This window comes from Coenobita brevimanus, chromosome 101 (assembly GCF_032717465.1).
Source record: "Coenobita brevimanus isolate Jiangsu-jjx chromosome 101, ASM3271746v2, whole genome shotgun sequence".
In the NCBI taxonomy this organism is placed as follows: domain Eukaryota; kingdom Metazoa; phylum Arthropoda; class Malacostraca; order Decapoda; family Coenobitidae; genus Coenobita; species Coenobita brevimanus.
Window position 1 is genome coordinate 5325220 of NC_137054.1, and position 14185 is coordinate 5339404.

The 14185-nt window shown below is 40.9% G+C and overlaps 1 pseudogene; it reads right to left on the bottom strand.

Moving 5' to 3' along the window:
* Positions 1-2214: 2214 nt before the first annotated feature.
* Positions 2215-2333, bottom strand: LOC145415177 (5S ribosomal RNA; annotated as a pseudogene).
* Between the last annotated feature and the right edge of the window lie 11852 nt (positions 2334-14185).

The following is a 14185-nucleotide window of genomic DNA, read 5'->3' on the forward strand; positions in this document are numbered from 1 at the left end:
TATATATATATAAAGAGATCGAGTGCTGATCTCCGTGGTACTGTACAACGCTATAGTCGCGGCGCACGACTCTGAGGTTGTCATTATCGTACCCTGGCAACCTACCATTCAAAAGTGCGTCCGATTTCGTATCATATTATACACGAATCATATTATTATGCACGAATATATTATACACGAATATTATTATACACGAACATATTATACACGAATCACATGCGTCTCATATTATACACGAAATCAGACGCACTTTTGAATGGTAGGTTGCCAGGGCACGATAATAACAACCTCAGAGTCGCGCGCCGCAACTATAGTTACTGATCCCCAATCTGACAGCACTATTTATTAAAACGATTTGCTTTCGTCCCTTCAGCCAGGATTCTATCCATTTAAAGATATCGCCGTCAATACCGTGTGCTCGAACCTTCCTACCTAACCTTTCGTGTGGAACCCTGTCGAAAGATTTGCTGAACTCCATATAAATAATACCGTAAGCTCAATTGCTGTCGACAGTCTCACAGATCTCCAAGAAAAATGATAAGTTTTTGAGGCAGGATCGTCCTTGCATAAATCCGTGTTGACTTTCCTTTATGGGATTAAATCTTTCAAAGTGTTCCCTAATTTTATTTTGCACAACTGCCTCTGGCATTTTACCAGCTGTAAATGTTACACTTATCTGATGATAACGACATAGCTGAATTATCATTCTTTTTTTTTAATGGGTACTACGTTCGCTGTCTTCCACGCTTTTGGAAATTCTGAACTTAACAAATTATCGAATAACGTTATAAGTGGCTGACAAAATTCTTCCTCGGTTTCCATTACTCTATTTTTATCTTATTTATTTTATCTATTATTTATTTACTTTTTTTTTTTGCATATACAGTATATCGTTCGGACCTGGGGATATCTACGGCTTTAGCTTATTAATTTCTTTCAATACTTCCTCCTTACTAATGGTCATTTTACTATGAATTTTGTTCGAATTGTCATCGTAAATAACTGTTGCTTGAGGGATCTGGTCTAGAGTTTCCTTGATAAACTGTTTATCATCATCATCATCATCATCCGGACCTCCTTTCCCACCCTAGGGCAGAGTGAGGAGTGGTGGATGAGGGCGACTATCATCCACTCACTCAGTATAGGGATGTCTTATGGTCTCTACACTGAGTGGCAAGCCAAATGGTTTCCTGTATCCAGGAAACCATTAAATTTTACTATGCTGGGTGGTAACCATATAACCGGGGGTTTTGGCCGGGTTAAGTGTCCCCCAGATTCCCCTATATAAAATCATTTTATCATGGCAAATGAACTCTGTTGCGAAATAATTATTTAGACGAGAACAAATTTTCTTTATCTTTAATGGTGATGTTACCTGATTCTGTTATAAGAGGTCCTATCCTATCTTCATACTCCGTTAGGAGGAACTAATAAAAATCCTTGGGGTTTTCTTTCGATTCTCTAGCCACCTGTATTTCATAACCTCGCATTGCTTTCCTTATCTTCCTCTTTACATCCTTGTTCAAAATCGCGTACCGGTTACGTAGGTGTTCCTCTCCTCTTTTTATTGTTCTATATATTCCTTTTCTTTGGTCTATCATAATTTTTAATCTGCTGTTTAACCATCTCGGCGTTTAATTATTCGTTCTAAACGTTTTTAAAGAGATACATCTATACTGGCCTCTGTGTATTATTATCTACTAACTCATCAAATTTCTCACTGACGAAACGACTACATAGTACCTGTCCTGAATTACTCTCCTTTGACCTGAGCTACCCTTCCACTTATGTCCGGTCCCTCACCTATGACCTGAGTTTCCCCAGTGACCTGACGTACTCTCCCACATATAATCCTGTCCCCTTACAAGAGCTCTGTGTGGTTCCAGTTTTTGGATCCGCACCCCCACCGCTGCCACAGTGTTAGAACCACATCCGCACCATGACCACAGAATTTTAGCTGTCTTGGACCAGCACCACACCCACAAAACATAAAACCACACCCGCACCTCACCCACGAGACACAGAACAACACCCGCATCTCACCAACAGAATACTAATAGAATCCCACAGTTTGCAATGCACTCATTTTTTTTTTCATTCATTGCCAGACGCCATGTATCCCAAACGGGGTGGCCAAGGGCTTAGAGTTAATTGTTTTACAGGGAGGGGCACTAATCCTCCACCAACCCCACTTGACACGTAGGGAGAACGTTATGCCAACAGCATCTGGTGTTCCCAGGCAGTCACCCATCCAAGTACTAACCAGACCCAACGTTGCTTAACTTCGTTGATCGGACGGGAAGCGGTGTACTCAACGTGGTATGGCCATATATATATATATATATATATATATATATATATATATATATATATATATTATTCCCTTGTACAAAGGAAAAGGGGAAAAAGAAGTGTGTGGTAATCATAGGGGCATTTGTCTTCTTAGTATAATAGGAAAAGTGTATGGTAGGATACTTATCGACAGAGTTAGAGAAAGAACAGAGAAATTAGTTGGAGAAGAACAGGGAGGCTTTAGGAAGGGAAGAGGTTGTGTAGATCAGATATTCATTCTCAGATCTTTAGTGGAAAAGTTTCTAAAGAAGGGAAAGAAGTTGTATGCGGCTTTCATGGATTTGGAGAAAGCATATGACAGGGTGGATAGACTAGGATTGTGGAAAGTGTTAAGAATATATGGAGTAGATGGGAAGTTGTTGAATGCTGTGAAGAGTATGTACGATGGTGCGAAGGCTGCAGTGCGTGTGGATGGTGAACTAAGTGAATTTTTCTCTTTGAAAGTTGGGTTGAAACAGGGATGTGTCATGTCTCCATGGTCGTTCAATCTGTACATGGATGGGGTAATAAAAGAGGTACAAGGTAGGGTAGTGGATGTTGGAGTGGCCCTGGTGAGAGAGGATAGTGTTTGGAAACTCCCTGTACTGTTGTTTGCAGATGATACTGTGTTGTTGAGTGAAGACGAAGGGGAGCTGCAAGGCTTGGTGGATGAGTTTGAGAGAGTGTGTAAGAAACGGAATCTAAAGGTGAATGTAGGGAAGAGTAAAGTGATGGTCTTTGAGAGAGGTGAAGTCAGTGAATGTACAGCGAGGTTGGATGGTGAGGAATTGGAAAATGTGAGTACGTTTAAGTACTTGGGTAGTGTGATGAGTAAGGATGGAGGTTTGGAGGGTGAAGTGCTTGAAAAGGGTACAGCAGGGAAGAAAGGTTGCTGGTTCTTTGAAAGCAGTGATAAGAAACAGGGAAGTGAGCATGGAAGTGAAAAAGTTACTACATGACAGTGTTGTGATACCAACTCTAACGTACGGAAGTGAAGCTTGGACGTTGTTGGAAGGACACAAGTCAAGAGTGAGAGCCGTGGAAATGAGTTATTTAAGAGGAGCCTGTGGAGTCACATGGAGAGACAGGCTGACGAATGAGGATATAAAGGAGCGTTGTGGTGTTGATGTGGATGTGATAGGAAGCGTTATGAGGAACACACTGAGGTGGTTTGGCCATGTGGAGAGGATGGAGGGTGAAAGACTGACGAAGAGAGTGTATGTGAGTGAGGTGGAGGGGGAAAGAGGGAGGGGGAGGCCGAGGATGAGATGGAGAGATGGGGTGGAGAGGTATATGAGAGAGGGGGGTGTGAGTTGGGAGCAGGGGAGTGAAATGGCGGGGGACAGGGCGACTTGGAGGCGATTTGTTTGTGGCCACCCCAAACGGGATTGAGGCGTCTGGCAATAGATAGATAGATAGATATATATATCAATCTGACATATTTAGCAGACGTGGCAATGCACTCATATATCCATATACTGGACTGCTGGACATTAAGTAATCAAAATCTAGCATATGCAGTATACATAACACTGTTTTACATGTTTTTAAAGTAGAGTACGATAAAAATGCAAAACTTACACAAGAAAAGGATTCCAATTATTTTTATTGCAATATGGTTATGAAATATTTTTTAGGATTTCATTAAGCTATTCTGAACTTCAGTGACCTCACTCTCCCTAAAGTGGCCTGCTCCTGGATTACGGTTCTGATGGAAGCAGTTTATCCAGCAAAGTCTTCTAGACGAAATTATGGACACTCGATCGGTGTTCAGTAGAACGGACATTTCAATTAAATCTCAAAGTTTCTTCATGGCCACATTTTCCAAGTCGTGTGCCAACTTCCCTGTCACTAATGATGTTTTCTCTATGAGATAAAAAATATAGTATACTTGTACCTCTTGTGGGCTCCTGAGTATACTAATGGAAGATGTATCCTGCACTAAGTAAATAATTTCTTCCGATTCTGTATCCCCTGTCAGATTCTGCCAATATATCCTTGGCATATTAGTCTCCTGCGATAATTACTGAGCTGGACTGTACTGCTTTCTTAATCTCCTCCCAGAGGTATTTACTTTCGCCTCCACTTAATTTGGAGGTCGGTATGTAACTTCCAAAGAATAGTTTATCCTTGTTATAACTAATTTCAACACAGACACTTTCAGTATCCCTATTGACTTTATTATTTGATTTATCATAATAAGTTAATATATCTTTTACGTAATTAGCTAACCCACCCCCCTTTGTTTCCAAACGGTTAGAGTGAAAAATATTATACCCCTTAATCTGATATTATGACAAAAATTCCCGAGTCTCTGTGTTCAGCCACGTTTCACTAATAATGGCAACCCCTATTTTCTCCTCCAGTTCGTCCATTTTGCTACGTAAACTCCCACTGCTGGTAAAATACACTATAATTACTAGCACTTAAGTTATTACGTTAGGAAGTACTTCTATCGCCTTTCTTGCTTCTAAATGGGAAACTATTTTCTCTGTTAATAGATTTGTTTTCTGTGCCATCATAGCCTGCTTATATTTGGGGTCCTATCGTGGATGTAGCCTGACTACACTAATGGCTGTATTTTTCGTCATGTTTTTGCACATTTTGTTGTATCTATCTAAAACTGATGTTAAAGATCCCCGAATGGATTTGCTACAGCTTACTAAACACCTAACGCTTAACTCCGAAAAAACTCCCCCAACTTCCTATCTACTGACTAAGCTAGAGTTGAAACCCTCAGCCTATTAAGAAGTGTCCCATCCCAGCCCATCCCTTATACACTTGGCGTTGAGACTGTAAAACCATACCGTCAACCACCAAGTAATATAATGGATGCAACCCTTGTCATGGGCATCTCCACACAAGATGCCTCCATTTCTTTCAGTCGTCACTTCCATTACTTCATCGGTTTCTGCACTTCGCTTCCTCACAGATTCACACACTATAACCATCCACATTCCTCTAAACCTACCCTCCTGTCCACAAACTCACTCTTATATTTTGCATATCCATAAATACAGTTTCACTTACCATAATCATTAACATTCCACTTGGCCTCCTCCTACCCAGAAACTCACTCATGTATTGTACAGACCCACGTTACCATCCTATTTACATAATTTTCCATTATGTGACCATACCACATTAACACACTCTCTTCTGCCCTTTGTTCGATATATTTACATACCTCTTATCTTTATGTACGTAGGGGTAATCGCTTACCTTGAGGCAGTGTTCGGGTGGTGTCATTATCACTGCTTAGTGTGCCATTTCCGCTCTTGGCCTCCACCAGCACCTGGAGCTCCGTACACGACGGTAGGTTTTCGATGTTGTAATACCCAGTCGTGATGACGTCCACATTATCGTCTATTGTGTCATTGTCCGTCCACGTGAGATGGTAGGAATCGGCGTTCGTAACAGGATCCCACAAGACGAATATAGAGGTGGAACTTGGTTGAAGGAACAGATTCAAACCTTAATAAAAATAAAGGGGAAATTGTAAATTATTTTATAAATATTTCTATTCGGATAATATTACCCCTAACACACTTATGGAAATTGGGTAAGTTTCCTATGACGGAATTAACAGCATTTTTACCATAAATTCCACAACACAATTAGCTCCACTTTCTCAAACAGGCTTCTGAATGCCAATTGGCTTCACTTCCAAACAATATTGCACACAGTTCCTACTGCGTTGGTTGGAAGGCGACGCTAAAGCATTCTGAAGTTACAACAAACTTAATGGATTTCACTGTCCTTCTGTTACTTGCAAGCAAACGCGAAAATCCACCAGGCCATGAGAGCAACACACGCATAACATGGCTCTCTTTTCGTCCTTCAGATAAAATCTTGATTTAAATCTTCAACCGTCATAACCGTCCGCCCTACAGTGACCTTCACGGGGTGTACTACCCCACAGTCCCAGTCTATCCATTTCATTCCTGTCCATTCACTCAGTCTTTTGCATTTCCTCCCCCCTCCCGCTCCAAAAAATATGAAATTATAATAATTAATATCTGGGAGACCATTGTCAGTACAGGACTTTCTTCACTAGGGTATACTGACTTGACCATAGTCGATCTCTATTGTCATATATTAATTCAGTAGATCTGAAATGACTACAAAGTACCATAAAGGTACAAAGTTAACTAAATACTAGGTCAGCTCCATCTAACCTAAAATGATTTATGAAGCTCAACTGACCTAAATGAACCTAACGTGACCTACATGGACCTGTATAGATAGCAATAAACTTGAGTGAATCCGACTGAATCTAAAAAAGCCTGAAATAACCAGAAATAACGAGAATGGATCTGAGTAACCCGGCTGGTTCTACTTGGTGAAATGAGCAGGAATTTCTTGAACTTGCATATTTTTTCACCTAAATATGCCTGTGTGCCTTCTTGCCTTTTTATCATTGTCTTTCACTCACAGATTAGTTACTTAGTTATAGCCTGCCCTATAACAAACAAGCTTGAAAGGGTTGATAGTTCTATTGCTGTTTGCTTTCTGTTGTACTCATTTGTATTGTACTTATCAGATCCACCCAGCTTATACCACCACACCAACTCTAAATGGAATGACTCGAGTCTCTCTCTCTCTCTCTACTATATATATATATATATATATATATATATATATATATATATATATATATATATATTACACACACAGGGGTATAAACACTTTGCCCATGAATGACATGCTCGACAGGTTCCGTTTTAGGACAACGATACGTGTTCGTTGGGTTATACCTCCAACCACCACACACCTTCCACCCTCAATCATTTACCTCCTTGCCTGGTTCTATTACCTTTATTAGGCCACCTTCTCTTCTTTCAACTACTTTGTTTTTATACAGCCTTTAGTTTTTGTTGCTGTTGTGTTAGCAGGCTCCTCTGAAATATATATATATATATATATATGGTGGACTGCAGGCTGAAGTTGCACTTCCGTAGTCAACCATCTTTCTTTCGTGGAATGGGGAGTTGAAGGACGTTTGTATAGTCGGGCAGGCGAACTGCCTCGGTGTAGCAGCATCCCTATCGATCATCTTCATACTGTACACTCTCATTGTAGTATACATCCTCATCTCGTTCATGGTTTATCTTTTCTTCAAATCAGGCCAGCATCGTAAAAAAAGGAATTTGGTGGAGCGGCTTTAGTCCTTTCAGGCCAGTTCAAGTTCTTCAGATGGTAGCAGGTCAATATACATCAGCTTGGGTCAAGCCGGTGAAGACCCATGACAAAAATTCGAACCGTTGGTGCAGTGATTTGATAGATATAATAGTTTAGGAATTTGAGGTCCATTTGTTCCTTCCAGGTCAGCCAGACTGATTCAGGTCAGCACGGATATCTGTACAGTACACCATACCTTTAACGGCAGTGGTTTGGGATATACGCATAATCATGTCTAGTTGTGCTACGTGGAGTGAGGTGGTTGGAATAGACTGGGGTGATAGTGGGTGGTGGATTCGGATATCGTAGGTTAGCCTACAGCTGCAGTCGTCAATTCTATGTTTTCTCCCCATGACATAGCAGGATTGAGGAGTGTGGGCAGAAAGCGAGTGCGCGGAATAATCCATGATGGTGGTATGTGGTGTAGCATCATAGAAGTATCCCCTCTCAAGATGGGTATTTTGGGTTGGCTGGAATTTCTTGCATTTCAGTCAGAGAACTATTTATGGGCGAAGTGGGTGAGAAGTGAGCAAGGTGGGTTGAGTTGGAGGTGGATGGCGGGGCTGCAAAGGAGGAGACACACGTAAGAAAACAAGCATTTTATGATGGGTGGATTTGGCAGTGGTCAGAGCACTTATGTTCGAATCAGATGATGGATACAGAAAAAAACTGGGATGGGCAGACAGGAATGGTCAGGAGAGGTTGTGATGCTGAAGGATGGTGTGGGAGGGTTCGGGTAGTAAGCTCTGAGAATACAGGTGTTGTAGGCTGGACAGTATGAGCGTCGCGAAGTTTTACTTTAGATTGTATCATTAAAACAAGAACAAAAAATATACAAGAAAGTAAGACTGCACTGATCGAACACAACTAGCATCTTACGCCACCTGTAAAATCTTGAAACAACAGAACATCTTGTACGAAACAATACTTACTCTCATTTTTGTCACTTGCACTTAGCAGAGTCTGAAAAATAAAGACAAATATTAACTTCAGGTTAAAAGTTATACTGTTACATGTACTGGAATGATAACCTGATGCAAGGCAGGATGTAAAGTAGGATCCCCACTGATCAAGATGCAAATTTACATTGCCATCATCTTCATCATCATCATCATCATCATCATCATTGGGCCTCTTTTTTCCCATGTATTGGCGGGTGAGGAAGGGTCCACAGATTAAATAAAACGAACATAATAGATGAGCAACTGATTGAAAGAATGGCCAGTGAAATGGGGAACACGTTTATTCACACACCATTCGAGCCCCCGAAAGCCTGGCTACACCTCCAAGAAATAAATATCCACACATATGATTTTCATATAACCTATCACATCGATTTATTCCAACGACCATTAAGTACGTACAAGGGGTGCCAGAGCCTTGCTGTGCACTCCGCCATACGCAATTCATCCAATCAGTTCAAACCCTTGTCAGTTTCTTAGCCTCATCGCCCTCCATCTCTCTCTCTCTCTCTCTCTCTCTCTCTCTCTCTCCCTCAGCAGTGTTCCTGAAAATAATCCCTTCCATTAGCTTTCCCTTCCCGTCGAAGGAGTTTTGAATCCCATCGGTTTCCTAACAGAGTCCCTTGGAAGGGAAGGGAAAATGTTCAGGTTAGTAGCCCTGTTAAGCTAAAACGACCCATCCTGCTGATAATTGGTATGGTGAAGCGTTAGATTTATAAACTAATACATCAAAACATGTACAGGTATATCTCGTGCTAGATAATGAGAGCACAACACATTTGAGATGTGTTCAGCCATAAATACCATTCCGGCCAACACCGCTGCGGTGTTCACTCAAGACAATATTTTGATAAATTATAATCGAGGAATATTATTATCTTTAATGTTGTTATTCGTAAATGTAAGAATCACTTGTTAACGTCCGTCTCATGTACTCGCATGGCGGCGATCACTTGTTGCTGGAAGACATGAACTGAACCGCTCGTGTTCCCATGATGGCAGATTTTCCTTTTCCGGAAAAATTAACAAGCAAAATGTTCCTTAGAAAAATCGTCGTGTGACCCTGGCCATAATGTATAACATTTTTCGGTGTCAGATCATAAAAGACTGGATGAATATCGGAGGTGGCACGTCGTCTTCTCTGTTTATGTCTGGCTAATCATCTCAGCCGATATGGGTAACACTTTTAAAGAGATACAAATAGCACTTAAAAATCAGTGTATCGTTGTAAATCGTATTAATAAAATTGTACAGTACGTTAAATCGACGTTCTAAATATATTTAAGACAGTAAACTACAAAAGAATGCACAAAAATTGCTAAGGGATTTTTTTTTTTTTTTTTTTTTTTTTTTTAAGAGATGGGCCAAATGATTGTCAAGTTCCAATAGTTTCCACTGCTTGAAGGGAAGATCTTGCCCTTCGAGCAGCTCAAAAAGATAAGGATTTTTTGTTTAATACCAGTTCAGCGAAGGATGTCCTTCCCACGCATCAAGAAGACAAGCAAAAGTTGAAAAATACGGGCATTAGTCACTCAGTGCCCAGCCACCGCGAGTGATGAACACTGAGAGCACTGAGCAGTGTAGGAAGTATCACCAGATTACCCTCGTGCCGGTGGCGTGTCTCAGCGGTTTGACCACCTAGTTCTTCCTACAGCTCAACAGTCGGCACTGGGCAGTAGTCACATAGTCTATTCATAGCCGTGTCTCCATTCCCACCACTGACTGTATTTTCTAGGTTTAAGAGTATTAGCTAGTTTAACTGCGTGATTGAGTAATTACTCGTATAAGTTATCTTGTAAGAATTCATTTTGTTTGTCATTGATAAATTACAGTTCTTTCCTTTGAGCTCGATTAAATGTAATAATCATGTTTCATTTTACCATATTGATCTTACTTTAGTATCCTTACACCCAGTTTGCACAAACTTTCCATGATGTTAATCACGACTGGCAGTTAAGCCAGCTTTTTCGTATTAATTCTTAATAAATCTCTTGTGCCATCCAGGAGTTAGCATCAGCAAGATCCTGATTTGATTGATTTGATAATATTCATTTATTTTGTTTTATTATGATTATTGATTGTCAAGGGGAAAGGGTCATACTTTCTCAGAGGCCAACAGTATCAGCAGTTCAGCATTCGTGAGTGGTAGTCTCCGCTGTGTACTGTTGAAAAAGTTTATAAAATTCCCGTCCTTAGAGAATTGGCGAGGTAAGCTGGCAGAAAGTAAAAACTTAATACTTTAATTTCACAAGTCGATCCCTCTCGTGTCAGTGGCCTCTTAACCCTTTTCTCCCATAAGTAGTGGGGATATATTCAGTATATATTTTTTTCTTCGAAAATAGACTGACAGCTTACTGGCAACTTATATGTCTTATTTCATTTCCCCCGGTGAGAGAGTGTGTGTGTGTGTGTGTGTGTGTGTGTGTGTAACTCCTTCTAGGCTACCGGTATCTGATGGAATTGAATGAAACTTCCCACATGAGTTCGTCGGGTTCCTGGGAGAGATTTCCACTACATGCAATTTTCCCCAGTAATTCTATGGGAGTCAGGCCCCTCCCCCCCCAAAAAAAAAAAAAAAGAGAAATGGGGTGAGCCGATGGATTTTAATGAAACTTTTCAGGTCATTTCGTAAGATTACTTGATAATGTCTATCTATCTATCTATCTTGCCAGACTCCTCAATCCCGTTCGGTGTGGCCACAAACAAATCGCCTCCACATCGCCCTGTCCCCTGCCATTTCACTGCCCTGCTCCCAACTCACACCCCCCTTTCTCATATACCTCTCCACCCCACCCCTCCATCTCATCCTCGGCCTCCCCCTCCCTCTTCCCTCCTCCATCTCACTCACATACACTCTCTTCGTCAGTCTCTCACCCTTCATCCTCTCCACATGGCCAAACCACCTCAGTGTATTCCTCCTAACGCTTCCTATCACATCCACACCACAACGCTCCTTTATATCCTCATTCGTTAGCCTGTCTCTCCATGTGACTCCACAGGCTTGATAATGTCCTCCTCTATATAAAAATTTCCCACCGTTATTTTTGGAGGGTCAGCCCCCCCCCCCTTCAAAATTTATAAAGGATACAAAATAGGGAAAGGAAAGCAGATTGGCTTTTGTATCTTAGTACATGTTGTACAACGGACTCATCCGTAATGTGATATTTGAGGACCGTGACCCCATACACTATGATTCTTGGGAGTTAGACCCATCGTAAAAATGAAAGCTATCAGAAATAAGGGAAATATTTGAACGAAACGTCTCAGGTGAGTCTGTCTGGTTAATCCTAAGGTATTCCAATGTGTACAGTTCTCCAATCCTGACTTTTAGGGGGTCAGACCCTCCTCACGTAAATAAAAATTCTGATAAATAGTGAAAGGAAAGCATACAGCCTTTGATATCTTAGTACGTGTTCTACAATGGACTCTCGTCCATAATGTGATATTTGGAGAGCGTGAACCTCTAGTGACTTGTGGGATCGGTCACCTCCCAAATATAAAAATGATCAGAAATAACGGAAAGTGAACGCATAGACTACAACGAAATCAGCATACATATCACAGGATTGGATATACAGTGTCCAAAGTTCCTCATTGCGCGGGAAGAAATTAATCAGCATACATATCACAGTACTGGATATACAGTATCCAAAGTTCCTCATTGCGCGGGAAGAAATTGCACATCAATATCTGGGGAGCAGAATTCCCCCCACCTGTAATTTTTGGAGAGGTCAGCCTCTCACCTCCCCCCCCCAAAAAAAAAAAAAAAAAGGAAATCAGAAATAAGACAAACATTTGAATGACATTTCCAGGTGAGTTCGTTTGTTTACTAGAATGGTCTTCCACAACAGTATGTACAGATTTCCAACCGTGATTTCTGGGGGGGGGGAGGGCAGCCCTCTTCAGCAAATTAATTTTGAAAGGATGATAGATATGGCTTTGATATCTTAGTACAGTATATATATATATATATATATATATATATATATATATATATATATATATATATATATATAAGGATATCTATCTATCTGTCTGTCTATTGGCAGACGCCTTAATCCCGTAAGGGGTGGCCACAATCAAATCGCCTCCATGTCGCCCTGTCCCCTGCCATTTCATTGCCCTGCTCCCAGCTCACATCCCCCCTCTCTCATATACCTCTCCACTCCATCCATCCATTTCATCCTTGGCCTCCCCTCCCTCTACCCCCCTCCATCTCACTCACATACACTCTCCTCGTCAGTTTCTCACTCTCCATCCTCTCCACATGGCCAAACCACCTCAGTGTATTTCTCCTAACGCTTCCTATCACATCCACATCCACACAACAACGCTCCTTCACTTCCTCATTTGTCAGTCTGTCTCACCATGTGACTCCACATTCTCCTCTCAAATAACTCTTTTCCATTGCTCTCACTCTCGACTTCTGTCCCTCCAAAAAGGTCCAAGCTTCACTTCCATACGTTAGAGCTGATATCACAATAGTGTCATGTAGCAGGTTTTTCATTTCATGTTCACTTCCCTGTTTCTTATCACTGCTTTCAAGGAACCAGCAACCTTTCTTCCTTGTTGTACCCTTTCAAGCACTTAACCCTCTAAATTTCCATCCTTATTCATCACACTACCCAAGTACTTAAACGCACTTATATTTTCCATATCCTCCTCATCCAACCTCACTGTACATTCACTGACTTCACTTCTCTCGAAGACCATAACTTTACTCTTCCTAAGATTCACCTTTAGATTGCGTTTTTTACACACAGTGTGTGTGTGTGTATATATATATATATATATATATATATATATATATATATATATATATATATATATATATATATATAGGTTCACTTTGAGATGCTTGGACACTTTGTGTTAAAAAAATTGAGGGTCATGGGTAGAGGGGAATACAGACTGAGGTAGATAGTTCTAGAACTGACTTGCATACATGAAGAACTAAGAATATCGGTTATCTCTTGCATTAGTCAGTCATACTTTAAAAGGGTGAGGATGTTTTGCCAGGCGGGTATTATATACGTGCCCTAACGGAGGAGAGATGCAAGGAGGAAATTTTAAAGAGCAGTGACCACTGAAACAGGAGACAGAAGAAAGATACAATGGATCACTGCAGCAGAAAGAGATTGAAGAAGGCAGCAAGAGGATGGAAGGTGGTGAGATGAAAAGCCTGTTCTTCCACCTTCCTTGGGAAGGCTGTATGAAGTGAGCCCCCTGACAATGGGAGTTGTACTCCATTCTTTGGCGCATAAGACCTCTGTAGAAAGTCAGCAACTAAGTAAGGGTAAAAAAAGTGTGGACTTAACACAAGCATTTTCTTGGAGATAATGTGATCTGTCAATGATAGAACCTGAGAAATATAAATTCAAAATACATGAAGAGATGAAGAAGGATTGTGCCGTGTATTGCTAAATATTAGAGTGTTCTTGCAGAAGATTTTGGCAAACTGAAAGATGCAGTAATTGAGTTTCTGATACATTACAGAAATAATGGCCAAATCAGAGTTCATGCATACCATAGCCTCATCTTTTGACTGCTGAAGTAACTGATGTGATGGAAGTGTGAAGTAACTGCTGTGGGTGGAAATGTAAAGGACGGAGCCATTAGCTTCTGACTGGATAGGGTTACATGTGCAACTCAGATCATTGATGAACAGAAGGAAGATAGCAGGTGACAGGACTGAACCTGAGGAACACCAT